General features: G+C 40.8%; 1 long non-coding RNA gene and 1 pseudogene across 3 annotated transcripts in view; both read right to left on the bottom strand.

Annotated features, from left to right (window-relative positions):
* LOC311066812 (protein NLRC3-like) overlaps nt 1-13,752 on the bottom strand; it is a 94,927-nt pseudogene extending 81,175 nt beyond the window's left edge. Inside the window, exons 1-2 of the transcript XR_014609521.1 lie at nt 13,649-13,752; nt 11,732-13,452 (exon numbers count right to left, since the gene is read on the bottom strand). The product of XR_014609521.1 is annotated as a protein NLRC3-like (transcript). The remainder of the gene's footprint in view (nt 1-11,731; nt 13,453-13,648) is intronic.
* Nucleotides 3,288-6,010, bottom strand: LOC311066815. 2 transcript variants are annotated; one of them, XR_014603138.1, is made up of 3 exons: nt 5,400-6,010; nt 3,695-3,791; nt 3,288-3,461 (listed from the first exon to the last, which is right to left on the bottom strand). It is a non-coding gene; the product is annotated as an uncharacterized lncRNA (long non-coding RNA). The 2 variants fall into 2 exon arrangements; XR_014603139.1 differs by lacking the exon at nt 5,400-6,010 and adding an exon at nt 4,258-4,389.
* Nucleotides 13,753-14,892: the final 1,140 nt, after the last annotated feature.

The following is a 14,892-nucleotide window of genomic DNA, read 5'->3' on the forward strand; positions in this document are numbered from 1 at the left end:
CACGGCGCGCGCGCTGTGTCGACAGCCGGGCCGTCATTGCCACAGAGTCCAGTTCTAAACCTAGAAAGGAGGCTGACTGACTGGGCAGTAATGAGCTCTTGGTCCAGTTGACCGTGAGACCCAGGCTTTCCAGGTGGCCGAGGAGCACTGTTCTGTGTGAAATAAGCTCTTCCTCTGACTGTGCTAGAATCAGCCAATCGTCCAAATAGTTCAGAATCCGCATGCCCTGACATCTCAGGGGAGCGAGAGCCGTGTCCATGCACTTCGTGAATGTACGGGGTGCTAAAGACAGGCCGAACGGCAGGATGGTGTATTGATATACCTGACCGTCGAAGGCGAATCTCAAGAATGGCCTGTGACGGGGTATTATCTGAATCTGAAAGTAAGCGTCTTTCAGATCGAGGGAAATAAATCAGTCTCCCGGTTTTGAACGGTCTTCTCATAAGAGCTTTGTTCAAATATCTCAGATCTAAAATCGGTCTGAGAGCTCCGTCCTTCTTGGGCACGAGAATGTAACGGCTGTTAAAGCCTGACTCGCTCAGAGAAGGGTGTACCGGTTCTATAGTCCATTTGCACATAAGTTTCGCTATTTCTGCACGAAGTAGGTGTGCTACTTCCCCATTCACTCTCGTCTCGGTCCGTGCTAGAAGCGCGGGGGACGGCGAGCGGACTGCAATGCATAGCCCTGCTTTACTGTGCTCAGCACCCATTCTGCTTTTGCATGTACGGCTAGGGGCAGAATGGCCTCCAGGTTTTGACTGCCGCATTCCGAGGGCTCGAGAACCTGATTTGGAGGTGCTCGAATACGGCGGCTCGCGGATAGCGATGACTGGCCGTTTTACACGTGATGTCCCGGTAGCTTTGGACGGGGAACATATTGTGCGAGGAACGGGGCGCGGGGGGTGACATATTCGTCAGTATGTGTGAGCGCTCGTGAGCGGGCCCTGTGATGTGACCGGCAGGGAGCGGCCGTGTAACAGAGCGGGCAGTGGGTAGGTGTGGGCACAGGGTTGTGGGCACATGACCTACATCTAACACTCAAGCGGCTTTTGCCAGCTTTATAAGAGTGGGCTCTGTGAGAGACACGGGGGGTTATAGTGCTTGTGTGTAGGGGTGAACACAGACGACACTTAAAACACATGTGGCGTGAGCCGGACAACCAGACATTACACTCTTATGAGATTTCTCTGGGTTGCCGTGGAAACGTCGGTTGCGTGCAGGCGAGCGGGTTGTATTACCGGCTCGTTGGACGCAAAATGCACTTCTGCAGTAGCTTTTCTAAAGGGACTGACAGAGTAATGCTTTGAAGGCTCATATTTTTAGACGTTTATAATACTTGCGGGAGGGTGCGAGAGGCGGGTTCGCTTTCTGTAAGTGAGAAAGCTGGCCGCGAACTCGGAGAAGCGGGCAGCATAATTTTTTTAATCTGCCGCCAGAGCCAGGATTCGAACACGGGTCTCTGGCACGAAAGCCTAAGGTTTTGCCACTGAGCCACAGGGCGTTTGTTTGCAGCCGTGCATGTATTATAACAGGCTCATTTACTGCAATATTAATATTTCCAGCCGCCTGAACTTGAGAGGAGACTGAGAAATGTGTGAGAAGTGGAGGTTGGTCCGACCTCGGTGGGACTAACAACACTCTCTCTCCTCCTTTCGCCGGTGAGTGAGGCACGTGGGGTGCTGAACATTGCTCGTGACCGTCCGCTCTGACCTCCCTTGTGAACGGCGCAGTTTGCGCGCCACAGACAAAGGGAGAGAGCGCGGGAAAAAATTTGCGATAGGCGAATAACCAGAGAGCGTCAACATGACTTGTGTAGGTGATTGTTTGCAGGCGTGCATGTACTCTAACAGGCTCGCTTACTGCAATATTGATGTTTCCAGCCGCCTGGGACTAAAACACTCATTCCTCTTTACGCCGGTGAGTGACGCACGCAAACGAGGGCGGGGGTAGCTTGCTTGTAATGTAAAGAAGCCAGCCCCGTGACCGTCCACTTCTGACATCCTTTGTGAATGGCGCAGTTTGCGCGGTTCAAACAAAGGGAGAGGGAGCGGGAAGAGGCGTCATCATGTTTTGCATCGGCGTTCGTTTGCAGATGTGCATGTATTATGACAGGCTCATTTACTGCAATATAGACATTTCCAGTCGCCTGAGCTTAAGAGGGGACTGAAAAATGTGTGAGAAATGGAGGTTAGTCCAGCCTCTCTTTCCTCCTTTCGTCGCGGGGTAGCTTTCTTGTAACGTAAAGAAGGCCAGCCCCGTGACCGTCCGCTTCTGACATCCCCTGTGAGAGGTGTGGTTTGCGCGGCTCAACAAAGGGAGAGAGCGCGGGAAGAGGCGAGTAGCCAGAGAGCGTCATCATGTTTTGCGTCGGCGTTCGTTTGCAGGCGTGCATGTATCATAACAGGCTCATTCACTGCAATATAGATATTTCCAGTCGCCTGAACTTAAGAGGGGACTGAGAAATGTGTGAGAGATGGAGGTTAGTCCAGCCTCGGTGGGACTAAACCACTCTCTCTCCTCCTTTAGCCGGTGAGCGCTTCTGTCATCCCTTGTGAGCGGCGCAGTTTGCGCGGCTCGAACAGAGGGAGAGCATTTTCGGGCGGCGCTTTTTCTTGCGCGGCCCGTCTCGACCCAGGCAGAGAGCGCAGATAACGTGGCGGTCTCCGTCGCTGAGTGGGGCTGGACTAACAAGTGGGGCTATCTGGACTATCCTCGGCCGGACTAACAAGAGCCACGGAAGATGCGAGGCGTTTTTAGAAAAACGCCTCACGCTCTTTTAGGAAGTGTTTGTCGCGGCGGCGAGCACACACACACAGAAAGCAATAAAGCAATATGCAATAAAGTATATTGTCGCCGGATGGCGTAGCAGGCACGGATGGCTGAAGGCGGCGAAGACGGCCGGCTTCCTCAGACGCTTTCTGGGCTTGCTGGTCGCTTGTTTCGACGGCGGCGGCTCTCCAGATCCAGCGATGCGTAGAGCTTCAGCTGATCAGCCTGTTGAGCCCGTCCTTATATACACTAAGCCACACCCATTCTGGCGGGCTGTGATGCGTAGAGGGCGCAATGTCACGCGGGGCTCACCGGTAGGCTGCTGCAGTTGCCGCAGGTCAGCCAATAAGCACGCTGATACAGCCTGCTATGTTCTGCTGGCTGCCGCACTGCGTTGACAATATATACTAAATTAAGGATAATTTTTGGCTTCAGATCTCGAGAAAAGAAGACTTTACCCGTAGTGTAAGCAACTTACGCAATACGAGAGAACCTCTCGTAAGAGAACTGCTGTATATTCATATCGATTTCATAAAAAATCAAATACTATAAGAATAACTTTTATAGACGTGATATACCTGAGATCAGGCCGTTTGTCTCCACTCTTAAACTTCATTGGCGGATCCATAGACTGGTTACTCTTCATAGACACACAGCTGGACTCTGGGTTTGAGCTCTTCTGCTGGACTGAACTGGAACAGAGAACAGATTCAGTTTAATCCTTTAGATTACTGTGTTCATTCTTTAAGAGAGGAACCATATTAACATAAACATTCATCTTTCAACTAATGAAAGTGAACTAATCAACTAACCATCTTTATGTTAAATTCAAAATAAAAACAGACAAAAAATTATTTTTTTGTGTGTAAACTTTCTCTAGGTTCTGTGATGTAACACAATATTTAACAATGTTTGTTGAAAGTACCTGCATCCTGGAGAACAATCTCCATCTCTGGATCCTTGTGAATCACCCATGATGAAGCTGCAGGAGAATCTGATGAGTTTGATCTCCTCCACTGACTCTGAATGAAGAAACATCCAGACACTAAATTAAATTATTAAATTAAACAACCTTCATAATTTAGCTGAACATATCTGGAGTGTGGGAGAAAAGGATCATGTGACTGCGTTAACTCAAGCTCATTGGGCCTTTTCACAAACACAAGTCGACCGTTAGATTTAGAATTTTATGAAAAATAACTGACACCGAGAAACACTGATTGAACATGTTCGGGTGAGAAAGAAAACAATCCCCGACCCACATCGACACACACTGATCCGATAAAAAAGATGTGTTTGTTGGCGTTTGTGTGAATTGGCCTGATACATGTTTACACATAAGCTAAACTTCTGAAGAATCACAAACATCACGAAACACAAAGGAAACATTGACGTGAAAGAAACCCTTTATTTAAGGTTTCAAACAATCACGTAAAATGTCCTCCAGAGATTCATATTAATATGAGAAAGTCACACATGAACACTTACCTTGATCAAACTTTTACAAGATACAGGATCTCAAATCCTCCAGCTTTAACATCATAAAACTACACGTAAATTCCTTCTTAAACGCTGATAAACACTTGCTCTGTTTTTTTCCGTGTCGTATTTCGTATTTTTCCTGCTTAAAATGGCGTCACCCCCAATTTTGGCAAGGGCTGCATACATGACATACCCAAAATAAAAACGTTGCTGCTCTAAGTAATTCTGAATAGACACATAACCAACATATATTTAGAAAGCCAACCCTTGAGAATTTACAGTTCAAGACTCAAAATTAACCAGACTGTTATTAATATTGAGATATATAAGCTCAAACATAAAAACAAAAACAACAAATATTAAGAATATATTTATTAAGTGTATAAAAATATTATGTGAATTTAGGATAGCAACTTATAACCACAACTAAAGTGTAGCCACAACTGTGGTCATGCTTCATTTCAATTCTGAAGATGATATCTCTAAAATTATGCATTTTATGAAGCCTATTGTGAGACCATGTCAGGGGAGAATTTGGAGAATTCTCAGAGAAGGCAAACAAGTTTCTCACCAAATAGTTTATTGCCCTCTAAACACACATTTACTGTCTCTGACTATGTCTGGCAAAGAGAACTGGCCCCATTCATGTTCTTTTCATTTAAATCGACCAAGCTTTCACACCTGTGATGGTCTTCATCATTCTTTTATCCTTATTCTTTTGTTTGAATGCAGCCATTATAGCCTTTCTTCTGGCATAATGCTTAGCCATTGACACATAATGTGTAACCCCCATAGACGGATAATCCACCTATTAGATCGGATAATCCACCTATTAATCCACCTTGTTAGAAAACAAACAAACAAAAAAATATTCTTGGAACTTTTAATTGCGAATTATTTTTTAAAAATGATTGTATGGAATAGACAGCTCCTGCAGCAGGTGCATTAGCACAACAGTTAGCCTCAAGCTACATGACACAATTTAATTTATTAATATTACACTTTTATTTAAAGCTCACTTTAAAACACCATCGAGTGTTTGTATCATATTCCGGTCGCGGTTTACAATGGTTTCAAGTCAGAAAACGACTTTGAAATATGTTATTTTTAGCATTTTATATGAAGCTATGGGCTATGCTTATCCTTACCTTTATTTTTTATTCATATAAAAATACCCCAAATCGCACGAAAATAACACACATACTTAAATCGTGCATTTATTAGAACTTGTTTCGGTGAAGAAATGTCACGTTCGCTTTGTTTATCATGAATGTGCAGAATCAGGAAGTATACACAGGATGCGCGAGGACGCGTCATGCAGAAGAGGTCACGTTGAACCACGTGAGATTATTGACAGCTGGACAGCCGAATCATATTTCTCCGAGGTCAGCTCTGACGCAAACCAGGAAGGGGAGACACAGAACAAGCTCCGTGCGCTGTGTGAGCTCTTCAGAAAGCATATTTTAGTGAACAATGAATAGAAATTGTATTCTGCATTGGCGAAATATTTTACTAACATATGATAATTAATCAATATTTCTCCAAATATGCGCACCATTGTAATAATTGCCCTGGCGGATTCTGTTTATTATATGTATTTGAGCACAAATAAACCGGAGAAGACGAGAATGGATGTTGTGTGAGTGATTAATTCTATTCAAAATAACGAACGTTACAGATTAATTATTTTGCACTCCTGTCATAAATTAAGAAATTAATGTCACTGCAAACCAGTTTAATCATAAACAGTGGTCAAATATCGAAGCTGGAGTCAAACCTTCCTTATGATGCTGATTTTGTCCAGATCAAGTAAGAGTGTGATGTTTTAAAAGAATAATGCATTTTGAACAACTATGATTTGGGATCACCAGTGATCCCTGCCAGGCAAGGGGTTAAAGGCTGATAAACACTTGCTCTGTTTTTTTCCGTGTCGTATTTCGTATTTTTCCTGCTTAAAATGGCGACAGGAAAACTTACTTTCACCAGAGCCCGTCTACGGAGAGCCTGCCCACTCCCTATTAAGTCCTATTGTCCCGAATTTTGGTTGTAGTTCCACCAGAGAACTTACTTTCACTTTCTATGTGTGATAAAAGAGAGAGAGAGAGAGAGAGAGAGAGACGCGCGTTTTCTTCATTATTTCTGTTTTGTTTATTCTTTTGTTGTTCTTTTTATTTGTTCCCTTTCATATTCATACTTACGACATTTATGACGTTTCATAACAGTAACATGACATTTCTGTCTGACTGCATTGCATTTCTCTTGTTGAAAATGATCAATACGATAGATACACCATAATTTTTTGCTTATATTTATAAAATAAAATTACCATGCATTTCCATTTTACACTAAGGAACAAATTTTATGCATTGACTTTACATCTGTAGCCTATAATAATTCCAATCGTAATTTCAAAAGCAGTTCTGTTATATATATATATATATATATATATATATATATATATATATATATATATTGCTACTTCACCCAATAAACCATATAAAATATATAAAGATATGCAACAGGCGCGTTTAAACGACAAACAAATCAGAACCAGTATTCTGTTACGTTCATGGTTCCAGTGGCCGTAATGCATGCACGGCTTTTCAAAATGTCACAAAGCGGTTTGAGATTGTTTTGAATGAAATGTTGAAGTTTATAATTAAGTGTTTTGGCACACCACGCCGAGTAGCGCTATGCATTGTTCTAAAGCCAGGTTTTATTCTGGCATGGTGAATTAGTGTTCTGTTCGACAAACGCGGCGGCGCGTTCATTTGGATTTATAGGCTACTCTGCAATTTTTCGGTCATACAGATAAGAGTAGAGTATAGCCTACATCGTTTAAAACTGTAAACTTTATTCATATTAGGTTAACGACAAAAGTTTGTCTGTCGTCTCTGTCTCCGGGAACTGCGCGTCACAAAAATGAACCGAACGCCACTTGCCTCAGCTCAGTCACGATACGAAATCGGCTATGTCTAAAGCCTGATTATGAAATCCATATGAAACCGAGAGGTACAGAGGATCTACTCAAACATGTTTAGTTATCATGTGAGCGCTTCCCAATGAGGAAAGGACAAGGAAAGGGTGAAAATCTCGCTCTAATTAAATCTAGGCTGAATCGCCCTGAATTAAATTGTAAAAACAGATCAAATAAATGTGTTTGTCAATATTGCGATATTGTTTTATTTAAGTTCATAATTATTCTATAAATGTTATTTAGTTTAACAGCAGCACGAAGCACTGTGGTTCTAGATTTATTTGAATAAAAAAATAAAAAAAACTTTATTCACAAATCGCACCCTGGTTGTATAAGGATTCAAAGATCCCTGTGGAATTTAATATTGAGTTGAACATTTTGTTCATGACAACAAATTAACGTGCGTTTGAAGATTGTGTTTAGTTTTGCTTGGAAAAAGCTGGCCCAAACTGAAGTATCGTTTTAATTCTTCAATTATTGAAATAGGCCTAATTAAATATTTAGTAATAAACATTTATGACAGAAATATTACTACATAGCCTAAATTATTTAATTCCTTCATTATCAACACTTGAATAGCCTATTGCTAATGTCTAGAATAGTGATTTAAGTGTGAATTGCAAACTCTTTGTTTTGTTTTGCCAGTTCAGATAGCCTGTGGGGGGTTTGGAGAAGGCAGTTGCTTTATCGTGGGGGTGCAGGACAAGAGGTGTTAAAGTTCCGTCTTTCATATGGAGAGTGTCGGATAGCCAGCCTGATGAGCAGGAAAAGGCAAAGACAAAATTCTTTTAAGGATAAATATCAAAATCTCCAAAAGTCCATATGTAGGCCCTATATCTTATTAAATTATAAATATCGTAGTTTTATTTATTGTATTTAAAGGTCACAAAAATCACAATTTCAATTTAGCAGATACAGAGCTCTTTAATTCGCGATCAACCTCGTTTAATTGTAAGGTGAATTCAGCAAGGCATGCTGTGTCTTTGAAGCAACAAAGGTATTTTTCTTACAGTTTTTTCTTTCGTGATTTGTGTGGATGACACGCAGTGACATATACAGTATTATCAGCTGTATGGTGTGTTTTTACCCTGAAATGTTTCATTTCGAGAGAGACCCGGCGCGCGCAGTGAGGGAGACAAAATAAACTTACTAAAAAGAGATCCAGCGCGAGAGAGAGGCAAAGAAAAACGCCTGTTCTTAATTTATGTTGCTTTGAACTATTTTCGTTTTGTACCGTTTTAATTTTTTAACTTAGCTGCAATTTCATTGGCAATACACGTAAATTGTCGCAAGAATAAGATTCTGTGTTTCTTATTTTGCATCGCAAAGGGAATAAACTCTAAACTCGATGCAACCCTGTTTTAAATAAACTGTCCCAACACTTTATTTAAACCTTGAAATGTGCTCTTTTGGGAGTGTTCTTTTACTTGTGTGTGTGTGTGTGTGTGTGTGTGTGTGTGTGTGTGTGTGTGTGTGTGTGTGTGTGTGTGTGTGTGTGTGTGTGAAAGCAATAGCCTATTGAAAGTCTTTTTCTGATTTGTTCGATCTGTTTTGAAAAATGTCTTCCGTTGCTATGGCCGGGTATCACTGTTAGTCATCTCAATTTCGTGATTGGTTCACAAAACAATAATTTAGCAGATTAAAGACGAGCTTCATCATCTTCAGTTTCTGGTGCGATCGGCTGACAATTTTCCTTCATAAGTTTTGTCGTCTTTGCAGCGGCTCAAATGTAATGTAGCAAATTTATGTTGTAATGTACAATTGATAATTAAACAAAATGCTTGACTTTAATAAACAGTTACATATTTAAGCATCAAGAACGGTAAAACATAAACGCTGTCGGCAACTCTGAGATTCGATCTTGGATCGGTTTAAGCTCCGCGAGGCTCATGTTATTGCGTTGGCCACAGAGCTATCATCTGAATACCGTTAAAGTAACGTCTTATGGTCATACAAAGCCTCAGAAGTAGCCTAATATTTTTCTATTGTAATGTTTTATGTTGAAAATGTTTTCATTATTAAATTTATTCAATTCAATTTCAGTAATGTCAGTATTGTGATTATAATGAATTCGTTAGAGAGAATAAACTGACACTTTGCAAAGTCTGTGATTGTTGCGCCTAATTTATGTTGCTTTGAACTATTTTCTTTTTGTACCGTTTTAATTGGTTAACTTGGCTGCAATTTCTTTGGCAATACAAATTTAAAATGTTGCAAGAATAAGATTCCGTGTTTTGCATAGCAAAGGGAATAAACTCTAAACTTGATGCAACCCTGTTTTAAATAAATGAACTGTCCCGACACTTTATTTATACTTTGAAATATTCGATGGGGTTTCAAACTTAATTAATTTAGTGTTCTCTTACATTTTCATTTTTTTATTGAAAGCAATACTGTATTGAAAGTCTTCTCTTTTTTTTAATCTGTTTTGAAAAATGTCTTCCGTTGCTATGGCCGGGTATCACTGTCAGTCATCTCAATTTCGTGAATGATTCACAAAACAATAATTTAGCAGATTAAAGACAAGCTTCATAATCTTCATTTTCTGGTGCGATCGGCTGACAATCTTCCTTCATAAGTTTTGTCGTCTGTGCAGAGGCTCTACTGGAATGTAGAAAATGTATGTTGTAGAGTAGCCTAAAAATCCATAATTAAACAAAACGTTTGACTTTAATAAACAGTTACATATTTAAGCATCAAGAATGGTAAAACATAGGCTACACGCTGTCGGCTACACTGAGTTTCGATCTTGGATCGCTTGAATGTTGTTGCGTTGACCACAGAGCTATCGTCTGAATGCTGTTAAGATAACATCTTATGGTCGTGCAAAGCCTCATTGATGTAGCCTAATATTTTTCTATCGCGATGTTTTATGTTGAAAATTTTTCATTATTAAATTTATTCAATTCAATTTCAGTAATTTCAGTATTGTGATTATGAATTCGTTAAATGTTTCACTTGAATTGATCTGCTACCAGCTTTCAATCGCTCTCAATGAGCCACGGCGTGGAGGCAGATTACGCAATAGAGAGAATAAACTGACACTTTGCAAGGTCTGTGATTGTAGCACCTCTTAGCGGTAAGAGGTTGCAAATACACACCAGCAATTTACCGCCGCGGGAACGGGGGGTACATGCTTTGTGTACCTGCATCAGCAAATTATTCATAGTAATTAAGCACACAAGTTTGTTTGCTTGTTACTTGTTTATTTAATAATTTACTTCGTTTTATTGTCACAGGAAAAGATGCGCACAAAATGTGAATCATTGTCCATCATTTTGCCAGCAACTGGTGATAAAGAAAAATGATGATGAGACATCTAATTCATTTTCTTAATACTTCTCTTGTGGCCCTAGTGAAAAAATGCATATTTTCATGAATCAAGAAGTGTTTTGTGCTCAACAAGTTGTCTTTGAAATGAGAAGTAAACTAATCTAATCTTTAATCCTCACAGCGCGTCAGTTATGCGGTGATGCGCTATGAAATTATTGCAGGGCAAATTAACTATAACATATTAATGATAAAAGTAGCCTAATAATAACAACAGTAATGTGATATGCCCTGTGTGCCCGTCCGCTACGCCACTGTGAAGAGCTAAACGCCACGGCATCAAGGCGATTAACTGTTTCATCAAGTTTACTCTGGCGACCGCGTGACGTGATTCTCATCATCAGGAGGATCCGCTTGCAGCCCAATTTTAGTGACGGCGCAGACGGTGCGCACACAACACTCAAATGAGTTTACTTTGAAAGGCTTGCGCACTCAACTGTAAATGAAGTTACACGGGTCCTTCTGAGGCTTGTAGACTCGAGTCCTCGGCATTAAACACTAGAATGAGACGCTCTAGTAAGTGTGCATGGCTACGTCACACATGTTCCCGCCCCATGGTCACGCCACAAAAATACTATTAAAACTTCATTTAGGAAAAATACTTCCTATTAAATATCTTTATATTAACTGGCTTTTTTATTAATGCAATACAGTGAATGACAGCTGTCTGTGTCTCCCAGTGTCTTACATTATTGTCAGTTTAGTGTTCAGTGATTAATTTACACAGAAACAAAAGATAACATGTATGCCTTCATCTCCGAATACATTATCTGTGTCTTACATTTCATAATGAACTCAGATAAACTCAGTGCCGACTAGTTTTCCATCAGTTCTTTTACATGAATTAGAATGTGTGCAAAGGATTGTGGGAGACTGAAGAACACGAAGGATCTACTTGATGCATCCTTCAAAATTAGCTGAATTAAAGACACAAAATGAAGTCTGTCTTCAAAACATCCTTCAAACTGAGACGGCCTTCAGAGGTGCTTGATGACGTGGCAGTCGAGATATGCAGTCTTACTAGGACACAGCCACGGTTTGAGAAACACCCGCAAATTATGTACAATATCCCAGAAATCAACCTTTGCCTCGTGATTTAAACACCTCTGATCTCTGAGTTTCTCTTTGTTCATAATGTTTTAGACTGTAATGATTGCACTCAGTGTTACTTACTAATCATTTCTGCCTCCAATTAAGCTGCTCAGGTCAAACCTCTCCAGTGTCTCCTCTGAGGACAACAACACAAAAACTAAAGCTGACCACTGAGACGAGGAGCAGCATGTAATCCTCCACGACTCGTATGAGGTTTAGCTTTGTTCACTAGAGAAAGATCACCCAGTTCATTCAGACAGTGAAACAGATTGATGTATTTCTCTGGAGAGGGATTCTCACTGATCTTTCCTTTAATATAGTGAACTGTTCTCTTATTGTTGTGAGAGCTGTTTGCTGTCTGTGTCTTTAGTTCTTGTAAGAGACTCTGATTAGACTCCACTGACAGACCCAGAAGGAAACGAAGGAAAAGGTCCAGATGCCCATTTTTACTGTCTAAAGCCTCATCCACAGCTCTCTGATGGATATCAGATAGGGAAACTTTGTCTCCATTAGTTGGTTTGGTAAACTGGTCAAACACATTGATGTTATTGTTGATAAAGGAGAGATGCACATATAGAGCTGCTAGATGTTCCTGAATGCTCAGATGAACAAAGCAGAAGACTTTCCCCTGACACAAGCCCAACTCCTCTCTGAAGATCTGAGTGCACAATCCTGAGTAAACTGATGCTTCTGTCTCATCAATGCCACACTCGCTCAGGTCTTCCTCATAGAAGATCAGGTTGCCTTTCACAAGCTGCCGGTAAGCCAGTTTCCCCAGTTTGACAATCATGTCTTCATCTTTCACTTTCTTCTCATAGTCCTTCTCATGTTTGATGTTGGTCTGAATGAGCAGGAAGTGTGTGTACATCTGAGTGAGAGTCTTGGGAATCTCTCCTCTCTCTGCTTCACTCAACATCTTCTCTAGAACAGTGGCCGAGATCCAGCAGAACACTGGGATGTGGCACATAATAAAGAGGCTCCTTGAGGACTTCAGGTGTGAGATGATCCTGTCGGCCAGACTCTGATCACTGATTCTCTTCCTGAAGTATTCCTGCTTCTGTGTGTCACTGAAGCCTCGTACCTCGGTCACTCGATGGACACACTGAGAGGGGACGAGATCCGCTGCTGCTGGTCTGGAGGTGATCCAGATGAGAGCAGAGGGAAGCAGATTCCCCACAATGAGGTTCGTCAGCAGCTCGTCCACTGAGGCTGATTCAGTTACATCACACAACCTCACATAGCTCTGAAAATCCAGAGACAGACGACACTCATCCAGACCATCAAAGATGAACAACACTTTATACTCATCACTGGATATTTCCATTTCTTTTGTTTTAGGGAAAAAGCGATGAAGAAGATCTGAAAGACTGAGTGTTTTGTCCTTCATCAAGTTGAGCTCTCTGAAAGCAAGAGGAAATATGAGCTGGACGTCCTGATTCTCTTTCCCTTCAGCCCAGTCCAGGATGAGCTTCTGCACAGAGACTGTTGTCCCAATGCCAGCGACTCCCTTTGTCAGCACAGTTCTGATGGGTTTGTCTTGTCCAGGTAAAGGTCTAAAGATGTCCCTGCATTTGATAGATGTGTCCTCTGTTTCTGCTCTCCTGGACTGTGTCTCAATCTGTCTCACCTCATGCTCATTATTGATCTCTCCACTTCCACTCTCTGTGATGTAGAGCTCTGTGTAGATCTCATTCAGGAGTGTTGGGTTTCCCTGCTTTGATATTCCCTCATACAAACACTCAAACTTCTGTCTCAGATTTGATCTCAATGTGTTGAGGACTTCAGCAGGTTTAGAGTCATTGCTGTAAGATTAAAATACCACATTATTACACAAGTCAGAGAAGTAAATAGCCATAAATTACAAAACTATTTATGGGACACAGAACATCATTAGGTTTCTGAAATGTGTTAATCATTAATCGTGTGTTTGAGTGATTTGTGATGTGAATTGCAGCATCTAAAATAAAACAACAACAACAACAAAGTCCTGCATTTTACCTGAAACCAGGATACATGCTTTCATTAAAGTCTTGTGGTTGAATCACAGGCTTGTACACAGTTTTGTTTTTAACTGGTCTGGATAGAGGGTTTGACCTTAAATCAGAATGAAGAGGGTAAAGAATCAGACACACTGATATTGATGTAATTGTGTCATTAACTGAGTAACAGACCAAAAGCTTTTACAGTGTGTGAATGTATTAACAATACAATACATAGAGCTTTACACAAGAGCACAATGATAATCACTAATAGACTGAAACTAGCAAGATTGTAACTCATTAAACTGCTGTATATTAATAACAATTTCATAAAAAATCAAATACTATAAGAATAACTTTTATAGAAATTATATACCTGAGATCACACCATTTGTCTCCACTCTTAAAGTTTGTTGGCAGATCCATAGAGCAGTTACTCTTCTTAGACACACAGCTGGACTCTGGTTTTGATCTCTTTTGCTGGACTGAACTGGTTTTAAAACTAAGTAAAATAAAAAGCAGACAGACTTATAAATGTTGTGCACTTTTACTGGAATCTTCTGTCTTACGAAAGATAAGGGAGTGTTGTAACACTTTTGCTTTAACGTCAGTAACTCAGTGGTGTTTTGCACTGTGTTTCAAATTTTGATTAAATTTTGAACAAATTGAAACTCAGGTGAACATCAGCCACGGTCACATGACTCTTCTCAAAGGCACAATGGAGGACGAAGGCTCAACCAACTAAAGAGACCAATGTTTAGCTGACCTTTAAAGATAAACCACCTTACTGTAGGCTACTCTAGTAACGGTGCTCTTGCTGTGAAACATCACTGTTCTGAACAGACACTGAAGCTGAAACAAATCTGAACCAGCGGTTAGAAAAATCCACTAAATGTTACACCTACTCCACTATATAAAGGTGGAAAAAATCTCAGCTTACACTTACTTGATGTAATTGCTAGTATTAAGGCCCGTTCACACCAAGAACGATAACGGTATTTTCACTCTAAGCACTCGCGCCCGCGCTGCAGTTTCAAAGTAGTGAAAATGGATGACCAGCTTCTGCTTTATGTTACACACAAACTGAAAAAGAAAAACAGGTGCTTTTGGGTACACTATATCCTTAAAAGACGAGAGGAGTCCATCGTCTTTTAAAGACAAATTTTATTCATACTTTCGAATGAATCAATATCAGTTTGTTGCATTTACACGTCTTTTACCAGCAGATCCTCAGCATGCTACGCTCCGAGCGCATCTAGAGAA

Source organism: Abramis brama (assembly GCF_963993115.1).
Source record: "Abramis brama genome assembly, chromosome: 17".
Classification (NCBI taxonomy): Eukaryota; Metazoa; Chordata; class Actinopteri; order Cypriniformes; family Leuciscidae; genus Abramis; species Abramis brama.